Here is a 19,422-nt window from a genome sequence, read left to right on the forward strand (position 1 = left end):
GGCATTTTGAGTAGTCTTTGTAGTAGGTACTTTTTTGTAATTTCATGTATTTTGTCATGGAGGTGAGCTTAGCTATTATAGGGGGTGTGTAGCTAAGCTCTAGCTTCTCATCTCAAGGAGGTGAGCTTAGCTATTAAAAAGGTGTGTGTAGCTAAGCTCTAGCTTCTTTAGGAATCTTCTCAAGGAAGCTTCTCAAGGAGGTGAGCTTAGTTATGAGAGGGGTGTATGTAGCTAAGCTCTAGCTTCCCAAGGAAGTTTTCTCAAAGAAGTTTCTCAAAGAAGTTTTCTCAAGAAAGCTTCTCAAGGAAGCTACCTAGTCTATAAATAGAAGCATGTGTAACACTTGTTGTAACTTTGATGACTGAGAGTCTTGTGAGACACAACTCAAAGTTCAACTTCTCTCCCTTTTTTCCTCCTTCAATTTTGTGCTCCCCCCTCTCTGTTTCTCTCCCTCTTTCTTTTCCTCCATTGAAGCATCCTCTCCAAGCTTCTTATCCAAGGCTCATCTTGGTGGTGAAGCTCCTTCTTCCATGGCTTATTCCCTAATGGATGGCGCTTCCTCTCACCTCTTCTCCTTTGTCTTCCGCTGCATCTCCATGGTGGAAAATGACCATTAAAGGACCTCATTGAAGCTCAAAGATCCAGCCTCCATAGAAGCCCCGCAAGCAAGCTTCCATCATTATGTTTGCCACATGCGCATGTGAATGCGGTTGTCTCAACATCAGTTTTTTTGTAGCTGTAACTGCAAACTGAATAACACCTTGAATGGTTATCCATAACAATTCTATTAATGGTGTTGACAGTAACACAAACAATTTCCTGGAAAAAAAACATAGGCGTCACATTCCAAACCAACTGGTACAGCCATTGAATAAATAGCAGGACTTTCATTACAGTTCATAGACTTTGATCACCGGGACTTTTCATCAGGTTTTCCATTGAACTGAATTAATAGTTAAGATAAATAACAATTTTACCTCAGAAATTTTGTTAACCTCAGAGATTGTCTTTGCTTCAGCTTTTGAAAGAAATGCATCCTTTGACGATATTTGGCTTGAACCTGAAACCTGCGAACTCCCTTGGCCACCAGGTGTCAAAATTGACCAGACCTGAATGCCTAAATCAGAAAGCCTATAAACATAGAATAAACCAAAACTGCTAGAAAAAATAATCCACACATGTAATTAAGAAAGTTTATAAATACAGGACCAAGGCCATGACCAACAAACCTCTCCCTGAATTCTTGAATTTCAAACACAACTTCATTGATCAATAATTTGGAGGCCCTCAACGAATTACTGACTAAGGGTGCATAAGATCTTGTATTTATTTGTGACAAAAAGAACACATAAGATGTTATTTAATAAGCTCAAGAATTCATAAATTTGACATCATGTTGTACCCTGGCCTTCTTTGATTTGCGCATGGGTCAATATAATAATGATGAGGACATCATTTTCAGACTCATTCAAGTAGTCTAAGAACTGCAAGCAATAACTATCCCACAGAGTGCAAGACAGGATTTGGCCACTATGGCAAATAAACAATGGTTAATGCATCAGCTTATAATGATCAAATACAAATAGCAATTGGACACCATACCAAACAAACAATGATTAGAGTAACAACATATAATAATTTTAAAAACATAATTTGTCAAAAGGTCAATTGCACAATATAACCTCAAATCCTTGAGTTTGAAAACAACCCTTGTACTCTTTGATCCCACATGGCGATAGACCACCTCATCCATGACGCCAATAATGTCTCAAGAAATCAAAAAATAAAAAATGTCATCAAAAGAGCTATAAATTTTGTGAACAAACTAATTGAACAAATTGCAACTGAACTTACCAACCAACAACTTAGGTTGGAAGAGCCCAACAATGACATTGGTGAAATCAGCAAATTTATATTTCTTAAAGGGAAGATCTTCCAAATCGGATTGCCTCACAATAGTAACTCCAGTGAAAACTAATTTATACTGGTGATCACAAATTCTAAATTGACCATTATTCTTCACAACTTTAAAATTATGCATTACATAAGTACAATTTTCCATCAAATCAGCCTTCCAAGACTTTAGCTGATCTTGTTTGCAGACAACATAGATTGCATCTCCCTGTAATAGACAAAGTATATAAGTAACTGGTTGAATGGTTAATAATGAACCAAACAAAAAGACAAAGAAAACCATACATGAGAAACAGAGAAAACCATACATGAGAATCAATTATGACCATTTCCGCTTGTTTAGACCTGTTGGGAGTCCCAAGAAACCAAAGATCAATAATTCTTACAGCAAGCTTAAGTGTCTCTTTTGATCCATTAATAGACTTGATGTTATCTGGAGCACGTGCCATAATTCTGCAACAACAACATGATCGATAAACTTTGAATAGAAATGCACATGGGAGAATCAAAGAAGGTGCAGCAAGGCAGCAAGACATATGGCAGAAAACAAAGGCAAGCGAGCAAGGTAGCTGGCAAAAAACTAAGGGCAAAACGGGAGGGGTCAAATAGGCATTTCAATGGCCTGCTTTTGTTACTTACACATCCAATAAATGATCCAAGAAATGGCCAAGCATGGCCACGACAAACCGAAAAGTTAATTGATCAGTCAGAAACAAAACATGAAGTTGGAAATGTGGTAACAATGACCAACAAAGGAAAAACAAACATGCATAAGAATGAGGCAAGCTACGGACACAAGTGCATAATAGACATGCAAGTCTCAGCATGAGATGAAAAAAATATATCAGAAAGAAGCACAAAACATTAAATGAAGAACTAAAGATACATAACAGGCAAAACACATTCGAACATAATTTTTAGCCTCATTCAAGTACTCTAAGAACTGCAACCAATAATTATCCTATAGGGTGCAAGAAAGTATATAATAGACATGCATAGGAATCAGCCAACCTGCTGGCACAATTGTGTAGTAGACATGCAAGTATCAGCATGACATAAAAAAAAAATATAGAAACAAACAATGGTCAATGTATCAATTTATAATCAAAACACAACCACAATTTTTCACAAACAAAGCTCAGCACAAACTGACTGAAACACAATGATACAAAAAATCCAACCATGCATTGACAAAAGGCAAAAAATCTCAGGAAAACACCAACAAAAAAAACCAAAAAAAAATACTTAAGCTAAAGAAGCTCAACCAAACGTCAACCGGCTAAAAATTTAGACACAAAAGAGGAGATTTAATTTCCAAAAATTTACAACCAAAAGGAAGACCAAAGCATTACCTTCACTCCCCACAACCAAAGAGAACAACGCAACAAATCAAACTGCAGAAAACAGGGGATTTATTTTCCAAAAGTTTACAACCAAAAGGAAGACCAAACATGAACGCAAGCATGCAGCAAAAGAAACGGAAAAACAAAGGAGAAGAACCTGAAAAAATCAATGCTACCCTTCATTCCCCGCAACCAAAGAGAACACCGCAGCAAACCAAACTGCAAAACAAACTGAAATGGACTCAAAAGTTAGACAGAAAACAGGGGATTTATTTTCCAAAAATTTACAACCATAAGGAAGACAAAACATGAACGCAAGCATGCAGCAAAAGAAAGTGAAAAACAAAGGAGAAGAACCTGAAAAAATCAATGCTTGGTTCACAAACCAAAAAACTGAAGAAGAAACAAAACAACAAGGCAACGTAAGATATAGTGGAACAAATGGACATAGAAAGAAGACCAAACCAACACAACAAAAGTGTCACATGGTAAAAAAAAAAAAGCAACACAGCAAACCAAGTGGCAGAAAACTAAACCCAAAGTTGGAAATAATTAATTGAAGCTATAAACATATAGCATCATATATTAATCCACAGAGAAAGAAAAGCAAAGCATTGTTTGGCGAAAGAAAAATTGACAGCAACAAAACCAATGAGGAAGTGAAAAATTCAAACAGAAACAAAAGCAAGAACAGGCAACGAAAGAGATGGGCAACAACAATTAAGAACGAAGAAACAAAACAAACTTCGTGAGGATATCACGCAAATAGAGGTAGCAACAATTGATAAGAACATGACGCTGGTGGCTACTTTTATTATTATTATTATGATTATGATTATTATGATAATTAGTATTATGATAATTAGAATTATAATAATTATTATTATTACAATAATTATCAATATCATTATTAGTATTATTATTATTATTATTATTATTATTATTATTATTATTATAATCTTTTAAATTATTTTGTGTACTGTGCAGAACATTATCTGGAGCAGCTAAAGGCAATGATAGGAAAATTGAGGATACAATTAATGGAGTTTTCAAAAGTATGATGCTATTTATACTGTTTATATCATACTATAATTTTAGATTTTAAATCAAAAAGTTCTATATAAGTTTTGTGTTGTTATTATTATTTAAAATTATTATTATAATTATTATTATCATTATTAGTTTATTATTATTATTATTATTATGGAGGCTCTAGTTAAAGATTTTTTTTATGTTATGATGTCAGGAGTTGGATGTTTCTCTCTAATTGATAATTTTTTCCAAATTTAATTGCTCAGCTTTAAAAAAGTGTTTTTTTCCATGTTTATTTTTTCCCACTTTGTCTTATGGTTTAATTTTGATTTGGGGTTTATCTTCTATATATTTGATAATTTAATGCATTTGAATTTGAATATGAATACTTTGCAGAGGCAATATAATCATTATCAAGGTTGGAAAAGAAGACACGTGGACTAAGCAAGAGAACTGGAAGTGTGATGCGGAAATGCTAAAAAATCCACCAAATGTACCATGTGTTAATATATCAAGCATGGGTATAATATGATTATTATTATTATTATTATGGAGGCTCTAGTTAAAGATCTTTTTTTATGTTGTGATGACAGGAGTTGGATGTGAAGCAATCCTACCCCGCAAGGGCATTTGATAGAAAAACTCCAAGTAGATTGGGCCAAAGATGCAAAAGAAGGCCCTAGGGTTCTTATGAGCCTTAGGGTAGATTTCAGGCCCATGGGCTAAGTACGAGCCCACTTATCTTTGTAAATATTAGACTAAGGTTTCATTATTTTTGGGCCTTGTATTTAGGGCTCCATAATGTAGGTAGGGTACCCTAGAAATATAGGATTTTTCAGCCCTTGTATTTTAGGGCACCTAGACTAGTTTTTGTATTAGGGGTAGTTTTGTAATTTCACATTCACTAAGTGGATATTTGATGTGTGTGGTTGGAAATAAATTTAATTGAATTGGTAGAAGCCCAATCCAATTAAATTTTAGAGGGGGAGATGAGCATTTGCTTACTACACCCCATTGCCACATCATATAGTCACACTTTGTGCATGTCCTTCATGCTTTTCATGCCTCATGACACCTAAGCACACTTAGTGGAGAATCTTGGAATTGATCTTGGATTAGTGGGCTGAACCATAACTAAAATTCACTAATCATAATTAGTGAAATTTTGGCTCCAAAGTTTGGCTCCACAAATTCAATTTCAAATTCAAGTGAAATTTGAATTTCCCTCCAATTTTGTGTGACACTTAGGCTATAAATAGAGTTCATGTGTGTGCATTTTTTTGAACTTTGATGATTTGAATATTAAACTTCAGATTTCAAAGCTCATTTGGAGCAAAAAATTTCGTGTTCTTCTCTCCCTCTCCCTTCATTCATCTCCTTCTTCCTCCAAGCTCTTATCCATGGCCTCCTATGGTGGTGAGCTGCTTCTAGACTCATCTTCTCCTTGAAGTGGCGTCTCCTCTCTCTCTTCCTTCTCCATTCCGCTGCCATTCCAAGAAGCAAAGGAATCCATTGATGAAGAAGATCCTAGGCCTACAAGCTCCAATGGAGCTTGCATCAAGTGGTAATCAGAGCACAAGAGCTTCAAGTAGGTGCTCCTTAAACCTCCATTAATTTTTTTCTTTACCTTCTCTTCCATTGTTGTTTCTTCATTTTTCTCCATGTATCTCCTCACATGTCTTTTTCTAAATGTTGTTAACATGATTCTTTAGAGTTTCCAACGATTAAACTTGCTATAGAAACTAGATTTGATTTTCTATGGTTCAAATTTCTTGTTCTTGTTCTTGAACCATGAATTGTGTTGAGTTTAGGTTCCTTTGAGTTTTGTCTTGTTATTTTTTGTGGCTGAAACCTAAACCATAAAATTCTTACAAAAATATTAAAATAGAAGAAAACCTCAAAAATCTAGAGTGACTTGTTCACCTATTGTAGTTTTGTCGTAGAAGTCATGTCTAGTCATGAAACTTGTCACATAAGATTTCTTATGTTGTGCTGAATTTTATTTTCTTGTTTCTTTGTCTAACTCATTTGTTCATGAGTGTATGAAATTCTTTTAGCCTATTATTTGATTTGAGTAAAATCTTTCATGTTAATTAGTCCTTAACATGTTCATGCAAAATTCTTAGAGAGTCTTTGATTGTGAACCTTTTCTTGAACTTTTAGGTTTCCTTATGATTGTGTCTATTGTGAATTTGAGTTTTGGTGATGGAATTGCTGGCTGAAATGTTGATCCTAAGTGAATATTGAACTCCTAAAACAGTGGTAAACAATCCTAGTGAGTTCAACATACATAGGAAGGTTGAAAGTAAGCCCAAGGCAATCAATATACCATGCTTAAAGAAACAAATCGCTGGTGCTGGCAGCTTGGACATACAAACTTGTAAAAATTATTGAGAATTGGTTACTTCGAATTTTGAGCTGAAATTTTTACTGAATTTTCTAGACATCTGGAAAAAAGTTATAAAAAAGGAAACAAGTGATTTGGATAAAAGGAAAAAATACGAAAAATCACACAAGTTGGCAGGAAAATCAGTATCCAGAAAAAAAAAAGGTGAAAGGGAAGTGTGCTTGTTGTTTTGGCTCAAAATTTATTCTATAATTGGAAATTTCAATTGAAAATTAGTGTGAAGACAAGTCCTAGCTTGCTTCTATGTCCTTTTCATTGCTTTGATTGTTGAATAATTCTTGAAAAATTGTCTTGTTAAAACTCCATTGGTTTAGCTTTCATTTCATTTTTTTTGGTCTTTGGTTATTGCTTGTCTCTTTGTTTCCTTGTTTTTGGGTTGCCATATAGGGAATTGGAAGGAGGATTGGTGCCATCCCTTGAAGAATTTGAGTCCAGAAGCAAGGGGCCAACCACCTTAAGAGCTATTGGACTAAGAAGCACTCCAAATTGAGTGAATCACCAAAGAGAGAAAAACCACCAAAATTGAGGACCGTTTTGTAATTTTGTAATTTGCAATTTACTTACCTTTATTGCTTTCAAGTTTTGTAACAAAAAGGCCTTTCATTGGAAGTGTGTTGGGAGCCTCTAATAAGTTACCAAACTTCCATTTGTGTGTAATAATTTTAGGCAATTTTTCCTTAGGATAGTGAGTGTTTTGTTGGGAACCTTGAATGTGGTCATCCAAACACTCTTAGGATTCGCCTAGTTTACATTTCTTGCTTACTTTCATAGCTTATTTCCTTTACCTTCCATTGTCAAACCACCTAGATAGTTTTCCTTTTACCAATTAGTTTTTTACCTTATCTTTCACACCTCTTTTAGTGTTTATTTGGCTAGTTTCAACCATAGTTTCTTTTACCTTTTGTTTTCAAACCTCCAACAAGAAAGAACCACAACTTAGGAACCAACATGAGTCATCATTCATCTAGTGTTAATGGCAAGGGTACTAGTCATAAAGACCCTTTATCTAGAATCTTAGATGAGTTGAGTTCCCTCAAGTTATGGAAAGAAAAAGGAAAAAAAAGAGTGGAAGAAATAAGTCAAGATGAAAGAAAGAAAATAAGAGAGGAAGAAAGAAGAAAAATAATGAAAGAAATGAAAAGAGAAAAACATGCCTCCTATAGTAGTCATAACTCTTGCAAAAGCCTAAGTGAAGAACTTCGTGACTACTACGAAGGAAGGCATAGGTCACATCTTAGACCTCACTCCCATAGAAGAGAAAAGGAAAGAAAGCCTCAAGAGGCTAACATTAAACTCTCATACTTCCATGGAAAGGACAATGTAGAGGCTAATTTAGATTGGGAAATAAGGGTAGAGCAACAACTTAAAAGGAAGTCTACTTCAAAATCTTATGGCTCTCACTCTTATCCAAAGAAAGACCAAGGTCAAGGAATCTTAGGGGTGAGACCTTCTAAGCCCAAAGATGATAAGGGGAAGACAATAGAAAAGCAACCCCTTAAGGCTAGTATGCAAGAGAAGACTAGCTCCATGAAGTGCTTTATGTTACAATGGTAGAGAGAAATGCAACTATATAAAAAAAAAAAAACTAGAGAAGAAAGAAGATGATGATGAAAGAAGAAAGAAGAAAGAAGAAGATTCCTCTTTAGCCCCAAAATGCTAAGTGCGATCAACTTGGGCACATGAGATTCAATTGTCCTGTGTTTAAAAGAAGAATGGAAAAATCCTACAAGATGAATTTCAAAAAGAAAGAAAAGAAAGGATATATCACTTGCGAAGATAATGTCATAAATTATTCAAGTGATTCAGAGAAGAAAATCATAAGTCTGGATATCATGATGAAAGACTATGAAAATGGAGAAGAGCAAAGTTGATACATTGATAGCAATTTCTCCAAACACATGGCATGCATCAAAGTTTATTCATATTTCTCTCCAAGATAAATGAATATGTGATTTATGGAGACAGCAAACGAAGGTCATATTTCTCCCCAAGAAAAGTGAATATGCGATATATGGAGACAACAAAAAAAGGCCACTTGATCAACAACCCCAACAAGTAATATCAAATGATACCAACAGGTCACTTGTCTTTGATTGATTACTTTTGATGCTTGTTTTCTACTTGAGTTTAGACTGTTCATGATGATTGTGATTATTTTATATTGTGTGTTTGATTGTATTGTCTTTGATGTTTGTTCCTGATTGAGTTTTTGATTGTTTTTAAAGAATCTATTAAACTTTTCAAATTAGTTTCATGTTTTAAGAAAACTATTTAATTTAGAAAAGGAAATTTTGAAATTGAAATTTGAAAAGTTAAATTTGAAAATTGAAAATTAAAATTTGAAATTTGAAATTAAAATTTGGAAGTTGGAAGTAGTTATTGGAAGTTGAAAGTTAAAAATGGAAGTTGGAAGTTGGAAGTGGAAGTTACTGGAAGTTGGAAGTTGGAAATGAAAGTTATTGGAAGTTGAAAGTTGAAAATGGAGGTTGGAAGTTGGAAGGGGAAGTTACTAAAAGTTGAAATTGGAAGTTGGAATTTAAAATTTAAAATTTAAATTTTAAAAATTTGAAATTTGAAATTTGAAATTTGAATTTTGAATTTTTTTTAATAATAGAAATTATTGTGTATAGTTAGTTGATTGTTAATTTAATTAATTTGATTTGAAATATTTGATGATTGATTGTGTTTGATTGATGTGTTATTGTACTTGTTTTTGCTTGATTAATATTGAATGATTGTTTTAATGCCTTTTGGTATCACTTGATTCTCATACATTGCAACAAGTGGTAACATCTTTCTCCTTTCTATTCATGATTTGTTTTTGATGTTGACAAAGGGGGAGAGAAAGATAAAAGATAAAATAGTAAGAAAAATTATCTATTGTTTATGAGACAATTTGTTTACATAAGAAAAATATGAAATCTTCAACTGTCTCATATAAGCAATCATTGCAAAACCAAGGGGGAGTAAACTATATGCAAATAGATATTTTTTCTTTGTTGTTGCTCCTAACCTACAGGTGGCTGTCATCATCAAAAAGGGGGAGAATGTGAATGTATGTATACATGATTTTGATGATGTCAAAAGAAGAATCAAACAAGGCTCATTTTGCTTCAAGATTAATACAAGATTGTTTCAACAAACAAAGCCTTGATTCAAGATTTCTTCAAGATCAAGCCTTGCCTCACAATGAAAGGTTTCAAGTCATTCAAGGCACATGTAATCGATTACCAATACATGTAATCGATTACCAATGGTTTGAAAGTGTGTAATCGATTACACATCATATGTAATCGATTACCAGAGACTCTGAATGTTGGGAATTCAAATTTTAAATGAAGGGTCACAACTGTTCAAGAAAAACAACTATGTAATCGATTACACTAATTCTGTAATTGATTACCAGAGAGGATTTTTAAGGAATATCGCCAACAATCACATCTTATCATTTGAATTTTGAATGGCCATCAAAGGCCTATATATATGTGTGACTTGGGACGAAATTGAAAAGAGAGTTTTGCTTGGAAAAAATGTCTTATCCTCTCAAAAGACAATGAGAGAGATTCCAAAAAAAACTTCATTGTCAAATGCTCTCTCAAGAAATCCTTGATCAAACACTTGCAAAATCTATAAGGATTCTTACATGATCTTCATTGTAATATTCTTCTCTTGAAGAGAGAATTCTTCTTCCATTCTTCTTATTCAATGAGATTGGTTAAGAGACTGTCAGTCTCTTGTTGTAAAGGATTCCTGAACACAAGGGATGGGTTGTCCCTGTGTGGTTCAGACTTTGTAATGGATTTTACAAAGATAGTGGAAATCTCAAGTGGGTTGCTTGAGTACTGGACGTAGGCACGGGTTGTGGCCGAACCAGTATAAAACTGTGTTTGCATTCTCTCTTCCCTTATCTCATTTATGTTAATGCAATCAATTTTGCCTTGCATGTTTATAGAACATTATTAAATTGATTGTTGTTGCTTCTTCTGCATTCTAAGCCTATCCCTCTTAAGATTATTAAGGCCACAAGGTCCAACACTTTAAATGTCTTGGAAGAGGACACATTACTTCTCAATGCCCCACCAAGAAAACCATGATTATGAGGGGCCAAGACATTTATAGTAGCCAAGATGAGGCTACTACTTCACCTTCCTCTAGTAAAAGTGAAGAAGCAAAAGGGGAAGAATCTAGTGAAGAGATCTACCCCCAAAAAGAAGGACAACCTTTAATGGTTAAGGAGGAGTGTAAGGAGGTAAGTGTCTCCTCCAAGAGGTTAACTAAGAAGGAAAGACATTTTGAAATAAAGACAAATATTAAAGAAATTTCCCCTCTTAAACAACCTCCACATTTTCTCCTTTGTAAAAAGACACTTGTTAGCATTGCCACACCTCTTAGGCTTGATTTCATTCCTCAAGTAAAGGAGTTGTTGGATGAGGGTTTGGTTCGCAAGAGCTTAAATCCTTGTGCTTTGTTGGTGCCCAAAATAGGTATTATTAGGCACCAAATCCCTAAAATAGGTGGTATGATGAATGCTTTGGGTGGTGCAACACTCTTTTGTAAAATCACTCGTGCACCCAACATCTTCATGATTTGTGTACATAGGGACTCATTAGGTAGGTTTGTTCTTATTTTTAGTTTCAATACAAACTTAGGTACTCATATGGGACACCTTAGGTTTGTCATACTTTTTGGTAGGAATAATCAACATGAAAATATAGAAAAAGGTATGTTCTATTGCTTTACTTTTCTTAATTTTTTAAATTGTGATCAAGGGTTTCCCATGAATCCTAAGAGAATAAAGGTCATTCCTGAGTGGCCCGCTCCACCAAGTGTAAGAAAAATTTGGGGCTTCCAAGACTTAACAAACTTTCACAAAAGGTTTGCCCCATATTTTTCTATACTTGTAGCACCACTCATTGAGTTGGTGAGGAACCATGTTCCTCCATGGGAAGATGCCCAGGAAATGAGTTTTCAGACCTTACCTTACTTCAACAAACTAAACACCACTAATACATATGTTTTTGTTCTTTTTGCAGGTGTTGAGGAAAAAAGCCCAGAGTTTCAAGAACCTCGGGATTTGAGGTCAAATCCTTTTCAAGGGGGAGGGAATGATGCAATCCTACCCCGCAAGGGCATTGGATAGAAAAACTCCAAGTAGATTGGGCCAGAGATGCAAAAGAAGGCCCTAGGGTTCTTATGAGCCTTAGGGTAGATTTCAGGCCCATGGGCTAAGTACGAGCCCACTTATCTTTGTAAATATTAGACTAAGGTTTCATTAGTTTTGGGCCTTGTATTTAGGGCTCCATAATGTAGGTAGGGTACCCTAGAAATATAGGATTTTTCAGCCCTTGTATTTTAGGGCACCTAGACTAGTTTTTGTATTAGGGTTAGTTTTGTAATTTCACATGCACTAAGTGGATATTTGATGTGTGTGGTTGGAAATAAATTTAATTGAATTGGTAGAATCCCAATGCAATTAAATTTTAGAGGGGGAGGTGAGCATTTGCTTACTACACCCCATTGCCACATCATATAGTCACACTTTGTGCATGTCCTTCATGCTTTTCATGCCTCATGACACCTAAGCACACTTAGTGGAGAATCTTGGAATTGATCTTGGATTAGTGGGCTGAACCATAACTAAAATTCACTAATCATAATTAGTGAAATTTTGGCTCCAAAGTTTGGCTCCACAAATTCAATTTCAAATTCAAGTGAAATTTGAATTTCCCTCCAATTTTGTGTGACACTTAGGCTATAAATAGAGGTCATGTGTGTGCATTTTTTGAACTTTGATGATTTGAATATTAAACTTCAGATTTCAAAGCTCATTTGGAGCACAAAATTTCGTGCTCTTCTCTCCCTCTCCCTTCATTCATCTCCTTCTTCCTCCAAGCTCTTATCCATGGCCTCCTATGGTGGTGAGCTTCTTCTAGACTCATCTTCTCCTTGAAGTGGCGTCTCCTCTCTCTCTTCCTTCTCCATTCCGCTGCCATTCATCTTCCAAGAAGCAAAGGAATCAATTGATGAAGAAGATCCTAGGCCTACAAGCTCCAATGGAGCTTGCATCAGGATGTTTCTTTCTAGTTGCTAATATTTTCCAAATCTGATTGCTCAGCTAAAACAAAAGATAATTTCCAAAAAAAAACCAAAAAAAAAAAAACAGAGGAGAAACAAAAAGTGGGGAAGAAAAGAGAAGAACTGAGAAAGAGAAAGATAGAGAAAGAGAAGATTGAAGGAGAAAACACAACAAAAACGCAGGAGAGAGAAGAAAGTTCTCGAATTAAGTAGAATTAAATGGGGGGTTTAAATCTGCCAATCAGGAAGCGACACGTATTTTTTTTCACTTTGTCTTATGATTTAATTTTGGTTTGGGGTTTCTTCTATATATTTGATAATTTAATGCATTTAAATTTGAATATGATTACTTTGCAGAGGCAATATAATCATTATCAAGGTTGGAAAAGAAGGCACGTGGACTAAGCAAGAGAACTGGAAGTGTGATACGGAAATGCTAAAAAAACCCACCAAATGTAACATGTGTTAATATATCAAGCTTGGGTATAACATGAATTTCATATGGCTTGTTATTTATAAGATTTGCTAAAATGGACCGATTGTGCATTTAATTTGTTGGTGGTGTATCATTGATTTAGGAAAGCTTTTTCCCTTTTCCTTTTGTGCATGCATTACCAAACAAAATCCCTTCAAGGAAAAAATTAAGCATGCGCTCCAAAAAAATTGTGTGACATCTATTTTTTTCCATGCATGCTTTATTGTTAATAATAAATAACATGAATAAGATCAACGAGAGTGATAATTTTTTTGTGTTGGTAAGATTTTAATTTTGTTAGCTGTGATCCATGTTTGCAGTCTAACTAATAGTGATATTTCAGGTTGTCACATTGATCTTGGCCACCTAATGTAATATTTAAGAAGATAAATATTAATACGGTACTTTTCCAACTATGTAGTTTGTATAATAGGATTAAGTATTCAAGCTTAAAAAACATAATATCTTTAATATATAAATATTGTTTAGAACAACTACATGGATAACACTAAGAAGATGAATATTTTAAATTCAGATATCATTCAGCATCAAAATTAAGTAAACATGTTTTGTAAACTAACAAAGTAGAAATTAAAATTCAGTCACTATCATTGCCATCCTAATTTCTTTGTTTTCTAATAACTACTTCCCAAATATTGTCACAAGGCCTGTAGTAGAATGAAAGCTCGTCTCCATGAACAAAATCACCTTTAGCAAGAAACCGGTACCATGGTTGGATGCTTGCCATGAAAGCCAAGGCCAACCGGAAGGATAGGCCATTGCAATGGAGGGCCGAACCTTCTTAAAATTGTCATATGAAAACCGCAAGAAGGAAGATGTATTGCTGCAAGAGGTGGAAGCATCTGAACGAAAAATTAAACTGAGTTAATTTTTTCGGGTAAAAATTTGATAATAATGTAAAAGTAGTAAATATAGATTACTAGTGGTTTAGGATCACCAAGCAGGGCCTGTGTGAGTTCAAGAGTCCAGACATGCATTCTAGCTGCCAGTAGGGGTTTGCTGCATGCTTGTTGTTCCAGCGGAGGAGTGAAATGGAGGTTGAAAATCCGTCTGTGTTCACACACCATAAAGTTGATGGTTATTGACTCGTAGATGTCTAAGTGTTTTCTCAAGTGTTTGAGGCCATCAATAAAGAACAATTTTCCTCGATGTTGTCTGAGTCGTATCTAGTATGAGGCTCCGTCATAGTCAAAGCGGGCAAAATCGGGGTAGTACGGTGCCCACTGTTCAAGATAGAATGTTGATATTTTTATATAGTCCTGCCTAGAAAATGTGGTAATGGTAAGTGTTATGTATTAGGTAAAAAGAATCAGGGGAAAAAACAATATGAGTAAAAGAGAAGTTGAATATCACCTTGTCGTTGTGGAATGCGGCAATAAATTGTAACATGCAGTGCCACCTCATAATGGGATTCCTCATATGCAATAACACAGGCATGATAATTGCAGTGACAACAATCATTTGGTGTGGAGAGAAGCAGTTTACTGAAAACAAAAGCTAAGAAAATTAAAGTTGTTTAGGCGGCTTATGCTGCTTGACGGTGTTGGTGATGTTATGCTCATCTTTGGGATGGTCAGAAGTTAATGGTTCTTCCGGAAAAACACTAAGACATGAAAATCCAGGAATGTTGTGAAGCTTCTGCGTCCTTTGGTATATAAGCGGTCCTTTGGAATGTCACTAGAAGCTGAAGTAGCAAATTGCATGAATTAAATTATTGCATTTTCCCAAAGTTTGAATTAATGGCAGGTTCATTTGGTTGGCAAGTGTGCAGTCTCAATCACTGTTTCTAAAGAGTCAAGGTTGTAGGGGCATTAGAATCATTGGCAAGCTACACAGGTGTGCAAGCAACTGAACGGTTATTTGTGCATAGTAAATAATTATATTATAAATGCTTTTAATACTACACATTTTGTGGGTCAACTGAATCTGATAATTGGGCCAACAACATGATCAAACAATGCAGACTGAGGTTTGCCACTTGGGTTGCTAATTTAATAAACTTGGGCTGATTTGAAATTTTGGCATAGATGAATGCAGAGCATGTATGTAGATAGATGAATGCAGAGCATGTATGTAGACATGATCAAACTTGTGTTAAAATGCAGAGCAGAGGATAACAACATTCTAATTTTTGCGCAACTAGAAATATAATTGGAAGTTTACCTCATGCATGATCATTGGATGAAAATCATATGACATCGGAAGTTATTTTTTGATAAGCAAATTTGAAATTTTGGTATAGATGAATGCAGAACATGTATGTAGATAGATCAAAGCAGATATTACACCAAAGAGGATTATGGCAATTGTTTCTAGAATCTAATGTGTCAAATAAAAGCAATTTTGTGTAAAGCATGGCATGAAATCTAATCACATATAAAAGGAAATGCATATTAGGCATACCATATCTGATATTTTTGGGTTAGAGTAAATAAATATATGATTTTAAAATTGTCACATTAGTTAAAGCTTAACAATTAAAAGTATCAGCAACGTTCAAGACAACTAAAGTTTGTCTAAATTTAAAAATAAGCACCATTCAAAAGGATGGAATATTCCAGTAGTACAAGTAAAAAACAGGATCAACGGTCATCCATAACAATTGTATTAATGGTGCTAATAGTTACACAAACTATGATTAGAGGAAGCTAATAAATAGCAGCACTATGATTTTAGCTAATAAAGTTGAGTTGCCAGTACTTTTGGTTAGATTCTCCATTGAACAAAATAAAGATGAAACATAAATAGCAGGTTTACCACAGGAATGCAATCAATCTCAACAAACACTCTTAGACTGAGCTTCTGAAAGAAATGCATCCTTTAACATAATTGATTCAAAAGAATTGCTGGCTAATGATGGGCAACATCCTATACCAATGAGAAATAGAAGCATCAGGTCAATGTGATAAATAGGGAAAACAACAAAGAAGCTTGGAAAAAATTAGAATTGGAAGTACAATGCAACAGTAAAATAGAAGCAAATTTGCCAAATGCATGAAACAAAACCTGGAAAAATATAAAAGGAAATGCAAGTCTGATATTACATATTTGATTAAAAAAGTGGTCAATTAGTTTAAACTTAAGAATTAAAAGTATCAGGAGTGTTAAACACACATAAAGTTAATCTGATTTAATCAAGCAGGCATCATTCTAAAGTTTCCAATATTTTTAGCAGCAGCAATAAAAAATAGAATTAATTGTTATCCAAACCAATCCTATCAATGGTGCTGATAGTTACAGAAATTATTAGTGGGGGAAGTGAGCATAGCACTCTGATATGAGTTAATAATAGGTTTGCATTGAACTTAACAAATAGCAAACATAGATAACAGATTTACCCCAAAAAGGTAGTTAATCTCATAATTGACTTCAAGGAATTGCCAGTTAAGTATGGGTAGGATCCTGTACCAATCAGAAAGAAAAGCATCAGCTCCATGGGGTAAATAGGGAAAACAATAATCTCTATATGACAATATACACCGACCTTCCCTAAATTCCGCATTGGACAACGACACAGTAATGTGGTTTGGACTGTGATAATCATCTAAGAAGTACATCAAAGAAGCACAAAATATGAATGCAAGCATGCAGTAAAAGAAATCGAAAAAAAAGGAGAACAACCTAGAAAAGAAACCCAGCAAAGTCAGCCAAGCACCAAACAGGCGAAAAAAAACATATATAGGAAAGAAGCACAAAAGCCACAGAAGCACACCTTGAGTGGAGGAAGAAGGCAAAGAGAAAGTGAAGAATCAGGAGGAACCGAACGAAGAAGCAAGTGAAGAGCTAAGGGAACAGAAACAAAAAAGCAATCAACTGATACAAACCAAAAAACTGAAGAAGAAACAAAAGAGTGAGGCAATGTAGCACAGTGGAGGGGCACAACAACAAATGCACCTGGAAAGAAAACCAAGGCAACACAGCAAAAGTGCCACATGGCAGAAAACAAACCCAACACAGCAAGCCAAATGGCAAAAGACTAAGGCCAAAGTTGGAAGGATAAAATTACCAAAAAAACCAGCAAAAGTGCCACATGTCAAGCTCTCAGCCATGGGAATTTTAGAGATTCCATTGGGCTTCTCTTTTAACATCAGATAGAGCAGAATCACAAAAGAACAATCAATAACCAAACACACATAAATGTGAACTAACATTTAAGCAATGGAATAACATCTTACCTATTTTTTGATTGTCCTAACCTGGTTAAATTACAACCAACACATAGCAGACATGGAGAGATATTAGAAAACATACCAGGCATGGCCACATGTTACCTATCTTCCAATTTTCTTGATCCTGTTCAAATGCCAACATAAACAACCACAAAAGTTCACAAATAAGATCATAAGGAAACAAAAACAACATTTCATTATTGATTGTAACTTTTTTTTTATCCTGACCAAACAAAATAACCATAAATGCATAGATATTAAATATAATTGAACCACGGGGGCAATATCTTACCAACCTGACCATTGGCTCAACCGTGCTTAAAAATGGAAGACCGTAGCAGCTGGCAAACTCAACTGGAACTGAAAACAGGAAAAATTAAGAAAAAAGAAAGCAAACCAAGGAAGCAAAATAAGGAAAACAAAATTTTTCACGTGGAGCAACCAACAGAAAACAAAGGAAACACAACGGTAAAATTACCAAAAATCCAGCAAAAGTGCCACATGTCAAGCTCTCAGCCATGGACATTTTAGGGATTTCATTGGGCTCCTCTTTTATTATATACCTTGGATCCGTGACCATAGTTTTAGCTTTGATATCAAAGTTTTAATAGTTTCTTTTCTTTCATATATCAAATCATGACCACAATGAAGCCCACATCAACTATATTCGTTCAGAAATCATAAACACGAAGGTATCCCAAAACCAGCATACACATGAATTTTTTAAGATTAAAAACTAAAACTTCATTGAGGCATTTGACCAAACACATAACTTAGAACCCATTTCACCAACAATGTACATGGCAAAAAACAAAAGGAAGCCAGCAAGCCAGTTCCAACATCATTATCAGCCTTATTCAAGTAGTCTAAGAACTGCAACCAATAATCATCCTACAGAGTGCAAGACAGTGTATAATAGACATGCATAAGAAAAAGCAAACATCCATAGGAATCAGCCAACCTGCGGGCACAAGTGCATAATAGACATGCAAGTGTCAACATCACACAGAAAAAATATAGAAACAAACAATCGTCAATGTATCAGTTTATAATCAAAACACACCCACAATTTTTCGGAAGCAAACCCCAGCAGAAACTGTTTGAAACACAATGATACAAAAAATCCAACCATGCATTCACAAAAAGAAAAAAATCTCAGGAAAACACCAACGAAAAAAAACACAAAAAAAAATACTTAAGCTAAAGAAGCTCTACCAAGCGTCAACCGCCTCAAAAGTTAGACAGAAAACAGGGGATTTATTTCCCAAAATTTTACAACCAAAAGGAAGGCCATACCAAAGTTGATGCCTATGTGAGAAGGTATTTCCTTCACTCCCCACAACCAAAGAGAACACCGTACCAAACTAAACTGCAAAACAAACGGAAACGACCTTAAATAGAAAAGCAAAGTAAGGAAAAATCCAAAAACACACATAATAAAACACAAAACAAAGGAAATAAAAGGACACAACAAGGAACCACAAAACATGAATGCAAGCATGCAACAAAAGAAACCCAAAAACAAAGGAGAACAACCTGGAAAAAAACCCAGCAAACTCAGCCAAGCGCCAAACAGCTGAAGAAAAACATATATAGGAAAGAAGCACAAAAGCCACAGAATCACACCTTGAGAAGAAGCAAGTGAAGAACTGAGGGAACAGAAACGAGGAAGCAATCAACTGATACAAACCATGCATAAAAATGGAAAACCATAGTAGCTGGAAAACTCAACTAGAACTAAAAACAGGAAAAATTAAGAAAGAAGAAAGCAAACCGATGAAGCAAAATAAGGAAAACAGAGGAAACAAATTAGTAGTTAAAGAATTAAAGCATGAATTGATCTAGACACAGGAAGCATTAACGCAAATGAGAGGAAAAAAGAGAAGTGGTGGAGCAACCAGGAAGCATTAACGCAAATGTGCCTCTAGGTTCAGCATGTGGAGCAACCAACAGAAAACAAAGACAACACAACAAGCCAGGTGGCAG

The 19,422-nt window shown here is 34.9% G+C and overlaps 1 pseudogene; it reads right to left on the bottom strand.

The window, feature by feature from the left end:
- LOC114409276 overlaps positions 1 to 19,149 on the bottom strand; it is a 48,302-nt pseudogene extending 29,153 nt beyond the window's left edge.
- Positions 19,150 to 19,422: the final 273 nt, after the last annotated feature.

This window comes from Glycine soja, chromosome 1 (genome assembly GCF_004193775.1).
Source record: "Glycine soja cultivar W05 chromosome 1, ASM419377v2, whole genome shotgun sequence".
NCBI lineage: Eukaryota > Viridiplantae > Streptophyta > Magnoliopsida > Fabales > Fabaceae > Glycine > Glycine soja.